This window comes from Mustela nigripes, chromosome 1, assembly GCF_022355385.1.
Source record: "Mustela nigripes isolate SB6536 chromosome 1, MUSNIG.SB6536, whole genome shotgun sequence".
Classification (NCBI taxonomy): Eukaryota; Metazoa; Chordata; class Mammalia; order Carnivora; family Mustelidae; genus Mustela; species Mustela nigripes.
In genome coordinates this window covers 106,188,106-106,195,900 of record NC_081557.1, presented here as the reverse complement: position 1 = coordinate 106,195,900, position 7,795 = coordinate 106,188,106, and the positions used below count along the sequence as shown (strand labels likewise).

At 39.2% G+C, this 7,795-nt stretch overlaps 1 pseudogene; it reads right to left on the bottom strand.

The window, feature by feature from the left end:
* Positions 1 to 6,423: 6,423 nt before the first annotated feature.
* LOC132022109 (small ribosomal subunit protein uS2B-like) lies at positions 6,424 to 7,497 on the bottom strand (annotated as a pseudogene).
* Between the last annotated feature and the right edge of the window lie 298 nt (positions 7,498 to 7,795).

The window sequence follows — 7,795 nt, the reverse complement described above, 5'->3', positions numbered from 1 at the left end:
CATACACTGAATTCAAAAACGTCTAGTCTGTGCTTTGTGGACTCACATATCATCATCACGTCCTGAATTCAGTAACTCAGCGTTTCCTTTACCCTTTTATCCACTCTTCAATTCATCCATTTAATATTTATTAAACTCCCAGTATTAACCAAAATGCATGGAAAGGAGTAAGTGGCCCTTACCTCTGGCTCTATAACAGAGTCAGAAAACAGCAGAAAAATCATTTGGGAACTTCGTCCATATAGAGTTGGGAGAGATGTGGAAGAGAACTAAGGGCCCAAATCTTACTGGGATAAAAATTCTAAATCAATTCAAGGATTTTTTAAGTGTTTAAAGTATTTAAAATTTAATTATGTAAAAAACAAAAAATATCTGCCTGAGAAAGAAACACAATATACAAAGTTAAAAGACAACTGACAAACTCGGAAATATAATTGAAGCATGTATAAAAGATATATAAACAATACAATAGAAAAGAGAATAAAGTTCAAAAAAATTTTTTCTATAAAAGCTATTATAATAACTCTTAAGCATGGAAATGAATGTTCAATCTCCCTCCTAATATAAGAGATGTGTGTTTAAATTACACTAAGATACCATTTTCTTCTGTCAGATTGGTAAAAGTCTGGGAGTTTTGAAAAGCATTAGGATGGAAAAGCTGTAGGGAAACAAGTGCTTTCATAAGATGTTTGGAGCAAGAGTAAATTACAATTTCTACAGAGGGTAATTTGGCAATATCTATCAACTTTAGAAATGCACAAATATTTGACCCAGTAACCCAGTTTTAGAAATTTATCTTATGGATACTTCCACATACATGTGCAATGATATACGCATATGATTATTCACTACAGCATTTTTGCTGCTGGGAAAAAAGTTTAGAAATGAAATAAGTATCCTTCAATAGAGATTTAATAAATTATAATGCATGCATACAACAGAATATTAGACTAGTATAAAAATAAAAAAGGGGCTATATATACTGATATATAATAATCCTTAAAATATATTTCAAGGGAAATAGCAATATAAATAACTGTCCAGAAAGAATGTAGAAATGATAAGAAAGATTATTTATGTATATTTGCTCATAAACACACAAAGTATTTCTGGAAGGATAAGAAGCTGATAATACTGGTGGCCCCTGGGGAACTAAAAGTTAGGGATGTGGGGGAAACAACCCCTTATGAAACTTTAAGCTTTTTGGTATTTTTGGTATTTGGTATTTGGATATGTTGCTTACTAAAATAAAATAAAATAAAAATAAATGTTATCTTACAAAGTGATTGTCATTCCTTCTGACTTCAGTATTGATCTTTCCCTCATCTAATTGTTCTTTCTTTTAGTGTTTGCACTACCTATGTATTGCTGTAATGATAAGGTTCTCTGCTACGAGCTATACTATGCTATCTAAATATATATAATATCAATAAATAATGTTATGAAACTGAATGATTTTATGCTTCCATTTTTTACATGAGTTTATCCTGTTTTTTCTTTTGAGATTTTTCCCTGAGTAGCGTATGAAAATAAATAAATAAATAAGTCATTGAGTAACTTTCCTGTACCCTGGTCTGTTATGATGTCTAATTTAATCTCATAATAATCCTAGTCCTGAACAGTATCCCTCTTCATATTATACAAAGGATAAATTTGTAGCACAGAGAGGATAAATGGATTTCCAATGGTGACTCAGCTAACAAGTGGCAGCTGAGCTAAGACCCGAATGTATTTTTCTTGGTTTGCTCAATACTGCCTCCTTGTGCAAAAGGAAAGCAATGGTCTTTGTAGTTTTCAGTCTGGACTACACATTGTAGGGAGGGATTAAGATTTAATGTAAATGCACGTAGCACATAACACGGCACCTGGGTGGTAATAGCTGTTTCATAAATGTTGGTTCCCCTTGCTTTTATATTCCTGTTACTATACATTTAGTTTTGCTCAAAAGTACAAGATAACTCTTTTTTTCCCCTGAATCAAAGAAATTGGAATAGTTCTATGGTAATAGAACTATCCCAGAGGAGGCATGCCAAAAGTAATCTCAAAATGTGTTACATCAAAGTCTCCTGGGATAGAAAGGGCAAGTTTGTTATGCTCTGGGATGTCCTCTTCCCCACCTGGTTTATGAGCTGAAAGGATCCCTTAAAGGGATCTGTCAAGACCGACTTGATAGTTTCATCCAGGTTGGGCATGAGCCATTTTATTAAGCCAAAGCAGCCGCTTATTGTGCCAGCTAAAATTGTACTGCTTCCATCCAGAAACAGGCAGGTCAAGTAATGTTTGAAATATAAATTCATTCCAGTCCACTGCTTCAGCAAAGAAGGTAAACGGTGACAGAGGGCACCACAGAACACCTGTAATTTCACATAATTGGCCAAAGGACTTCATTGTTCCATCATGCAAATGAAAGATCATTAATGGGCAGTAAAAAGGGGTGGAGGGTAGGAAGAATGCGGAACAGAAGACAGTTAATGTTTTCAGGGGAGACTGGCACATCAGAGCTCTGCTGGAGTATGCAGTTGGCTGATTTCACTGAGGTATTGAACAAATGATAGATGGGGATAGTTAACAGGCACCATGACAGCAATAATGAAGATACTCCCTGCTGCGGAAGACCTCTGCTCCTGCTTCCCATTTAAATGACTTCTCATACCACTGAATACCCACTTGTCAGGAGTACTGGTTACCTATTCCCACATGGCTCGGGATGAGATGCTCTTGCTCCAAAGGACTGTCTGGCTCTCTACCACCAATCTCCCCATTGCCCCCCTTCTCCTCTATTAATGTGATTTACCTAGGAAAGTGCAAAGCTAGGAAATTGAGCTACAAGGAAAATTGAACTTAAGAGCAGCACTCCAATTTCTACCCAGTTTGATGCTTTTCATTGCTTCTAAGTGGCTAGCGGTCTTCACTGTTTTCAGGGCACCACAATGTCAGGACAGACAGCCTTTATATTTAATTGACTGTCATTATGGTGCCGTGTTTATGTATCAGGAAGGTCAGATGAGATGTAGAAGGCCTGTGTAAGGTTTTCTAGAGACAAAGACCAAGGGAAACAGAACAGGCAATGGCATAGTATTGGGATGGAGGGGATTTCTGCTCGGATTTCAAGCCTTCAGAGACTGATTAGTAGGAAGGTGAATGACTTCCCTAATGACAGGAAAGCAAGCCAAGACTACTTCATGAAGTTTACACATACTATGAGTTTAGAATTATTTTAACCATCATTCCATTTGAGACTAGACCTAATAGGTGGAGTGTGTTTGTTAACCTTACAACCATTTTTATTTTCCCATTTCTCTCAAATAGGCAAGAATTCCACGATTTTACTTAGATAGTAAATATGCAATATATATCTATAAATATATATGTTTGCATATTGCCATAGCACAAAATTATATTGCATAAAAATCCTTATATTATAAAAATAAACCTGGAAATAGCAGTTTGATGCATGACAAGGAGAGTAAAGGTATATTTTAGACCTTTTCAAGCATAAGTAACTAAAAAAGACTCAAAAATGAAAGGAAATAAATGACCAAATGTATTATTAATGATATTAGCTTTCCATTTCGGAAACACAAAGTTCAGTGTTGATTTAAATCTGAATGAAATAGGGTTGTGAGGTCAACATTCAGATTTCAGGGGACTTACTTAATAATGGGCGAGAATACTAAAAATCATAGAGAAATCCTATTTTTTTTGGTCTTTGCTATCCCACCTGATCAAAGGAAAAGCATATCTATAAAACCTCTACTGTTTATGGAGTGTCTGTGATGAGCCAGGAGTTTGGGTCATTATTTGGAAACTCCAAAAGAACTTTGGGAGGCAAGTATTAGGATTCCTGCTTGGCCTTTGAGAATCCTAGAGTTTAGAGATGCAAGTTGACTTACCAAAGGTCATTCAATGAATGGATGTTTAAGCTTGGATTTGAGTCCAGTTCTATCTCCAAAATTTCTCCATTCACAGTGCTATACACACAGCAGTGTCAATATGACTCAGAGGGTCCAGATGTCTCTGATAATCTTGGTGATGTAACCTTCAAGGACTCTTAAAAGAATAGCTTGTATTCCCGGCAGAGTATTCACAACAAGGTTTCCCTCTCGCTCTCACTGCTGCCACTCTTGTAATCTGGGGTTTCTCTTCCAAAACCACCTCCTGTCTAGCCCATCTCTCTGTTTTCTCCACTGTGCCCCTTCTAGCTCAATACAGTTAGTAAAATTTCATAAACGTATGCTCACAGTATGAAAACCAGGCATAGATTAGGTTTGCAGAGGTCAGTTACTCCCACTGTTAGAATATGGACCTGGATGGGGTGGTTTTCATACTCACTCCCACCTTCATTAGCAGTATCAGTGGGCCACATACCTACACAGTCCATCATTTGTTTGTGGACCTCCTCACTTTAGGGTTCATGCAGAGCCTCACAGGCAGACTTCTAGTGATGCAAGGGCCAAGTATAATCCTGTGAAGTGAGGGTTCTTGGAAGGAGTTTACTATCAGGAATCAGATCTTAATTCCCTTGGGTCCTAGGTCCTTCTTCCAGGCCCTTGTCAAAATCAGGCCTTTGTTAACTTTTCATTATTGTTCCAGAATTTCACCTCTCCTGCTAATCTTTGCAGTTCTGCTTCCAGCTTTGGGCAAATGGGAGGTGTAACAGAGCAGAGGGGAAGAGTGCTTATTTTGCATATGTATTGGCCAAACTACCTGGGACAAGTTGCTTAAAACCTTCTGAAGCTTGGTTTTGGTTTTCCCTCCTTTTTTTTCTTTTTTCTTTTTTTTTTTTTTTTTTTGAGAGAGGGGGAGACTGAGAGTGAGCACGGGTCAGGCAGAGGGATAGAGAGAATCTTAAGCAGGCTCCATGCCTAGAGCAGAAATAAAAAGTCAGAAGTTTAATGAACTGCGTTACCCAGCTGCACCTCTCTATTGTTTTTAGTAAGAAAAATAAAAGAGTGCCCACCTCATGAGTTTGTTATGAGGATAAAATGACATAAATTTAGAAAAGAAAGCACTTAATAAGGGAGAGTTGACACTATTCATATTACTATTATCATTATTCAAAGAGATTTTTCTACATCTGCCTCTCCTTTGCTTCTCTCTCTTGCTTCTTGAAAACCTCCCAGTTCTTTACAACTTCCTGTCCCTCATCCCTACCTCCACCCACCCCAGCGGCTCCCCCAAGACTTCCAATCTCTTCTGCCAGGACTGCAAATTCTCCTGCCCCACCTCTCCTAGCTACTTATCTCTGGGACTATTGTCTCCTCTCAATAACCACATTAGCATAAAGGTTATTATCTCTAAAATCCAATTAATTTCAATTACTGAGGCCACAGACAAATTGCCAGTGCTCTCAATTCGTGGACGATTCTAAGAAAGTAAGTGTTGCCTCTCACTGCAATTTTACATGGCTACAAGGACCAGGAAAACAGATGTATAACCAGATACAGACCACCTCAAATCCCACTTACCCAATCACCCCAACTGTCTCAAGATGCAGGTTTTTCTAGATTGAAGACTTTTACAACATTGTCTGGCTTTAACTGGTGTCTGCTTGACATGGTCACACATGGCAAACAAATAAAATGGGCAAAAATGGTCAGCAAGAGGGATGGTAGGTGATGATCTAGCATGTACAACTGAAGAAGGGCTAACCAAGGGCTGACTGTATGTGTACCTGTCTTGAAGATCCTAAAATTGCAATTTTACTCAACATATCCAATAGCAAACAATTGAATCTTGATTAGTCTTACTTGATCTATTTTATGAATTCCTTCAACATCTGCTGGGTGAATGTCCACTGTGCACCTACCATGGACAGGCATTCTGTTCTGGGCTAAGCAGGGGAGAGGACAGACAAGGTCTCTCTCAAGCTTTTATTTGGTGTAGAAGATAGATAGTCACAAGATATTTTGGTTATTATTTTATATTACTAATATTTCTGTTAGGTCTCACCAACATCATACATGAGAATATATGGTAGAAAAAGAATCTTTCGGTCTCGTTGATAATTTAGTATGTCAAGGCTATGTAGCCTCTGGGGCTGAGGAGGGCTTAGACTTTCTGTTGGTAGCTCTAACTCACAAGTTTACATTATGTTAAAGATAAGACAATAGGCTCCAAAGGGAGTCACTTATGCTAAGCTCTATATTACCAAACCAAGACTCAGTTACAGTTTCAGCTTTTACCAAAAATGGAATCTTAGGTGAGTCAATCAGGAATTACTGTTGGCACTAGTGAGACAGTCTGCATGATAGAGCCCTGCCATCCCTTAAAGGAAAGAGACCTTGCCACAACCAGCCCATTCTTTGGCAGTCTAACTTCCTTGTCCCTCTCCCTTCTGCCTATAGAAGCCATTCATTTTGTGGATCTCCTCAGAGTTCTTTTCTTTTCCTTTTTTAAAGAACTTTTTATTTTCCATCAACCTTATTTCTGTTTTGTTACCTTTATGGAAGCCCACTTAGTGGCTGTTCCTACCCATTCAGTGGCCTGAGCCATGGGAGCTGCAGACTAGTCTTCAGTGGCTGACTGAGTTCTCTAGTCTTCATTAGGGACCTACTGAAGACACAGAGGGCACCTGTACGCCTTCAGACTGAGAAGCAGTCAGCTCAGGAGTTGAAACAGTCCATCCATCCTGAATTTCCTCCTTGGTCACTGCAGCAGCATGCTCTCCCTTTTCACTCTTTTCAGAATCTCTATAGAAGAGATTAGGCATTACTTCCTATGGGTGTTTATGGGAAATTCACACTCAGAATTTCCTAGGTCAGCATCTACCACATCAGACCCATTGACCGAGCTCCCTTGTTACTGCAAAGGATGGGGATGTCCACATAGTACAGGGGTGTCTGTGTTACACAGAACTGTGATAGGCAGGTTAATGTAAGAGGCCTCTGTGAGAGGCTAGTGGTCAGTCCTAGGATCAGTAACCACCAGAGGTCTTGGCTTCCAGAAGACTGCCTGGATCTGGTTAGAAGTTTCCAGGAGGGAAGTGACCAGTGATAAGAGAGGTTTCAATAGCAGCAGCACACTTCAGCATAGCTCACTGGCCACAATTTCCAGATAATATGACATTGACATCAGCCAGGTTTTCTTTTCTTTTCTTTTTTAAATATTTTATTTATTTATCTGACAGAGAGAGAGAGATAGTGCATAGGCAGGGAGAGCAACAGGCAAAGGGAGAAGCAAGGACTCCACTGAGCAGGGAGTCAGATGCAGGGCTGGATCCTAGGACCCTGGGATCATGACCTGAGCTGAAAGCAGACAGTTAACCCACTGAACCACTCGGGCACCCCATCAGCCAAGTTTTTAACAGAAGCAATGGCATGAGCTGCCAGCAGAAGCTTCTCCCAGGTTCTCCTCAGATATATGATGTAGATGCCATCACTTTTCCTTTTGTAGATATACTGCTCAGTTTGGAGGTCTAGCCACCTAAGTGGGTTCCTGCTGCAATTTGAGGACATCCTCCTTCTTCATTTGCAGGACATCGAGGGCTCTGGACATTGTGAAAACTTCCCTTTAAGTTACAATAGGAACAAGGAACAATGCCATGTGAACCCCTCCCTGGGTAGCGTGGAAAGGCTTGGAGCTCCTTTCTAATTTGTTAGATGGATGCTACCCAATTCATGACTCATTGAATAAATCCTATAAATTTTTAAAATTTATTCAGTTGACTTTCTTTTTTTAACATTTAAGGTTGGCCCTTTAGTGTATGTAATGAGCGTTGTAACTCTATCAGTGGCCCTTTCTTCCCAGATAACATTGTTCTGCCCAGGACAGTGGCATATCCTAGTATCCCCAA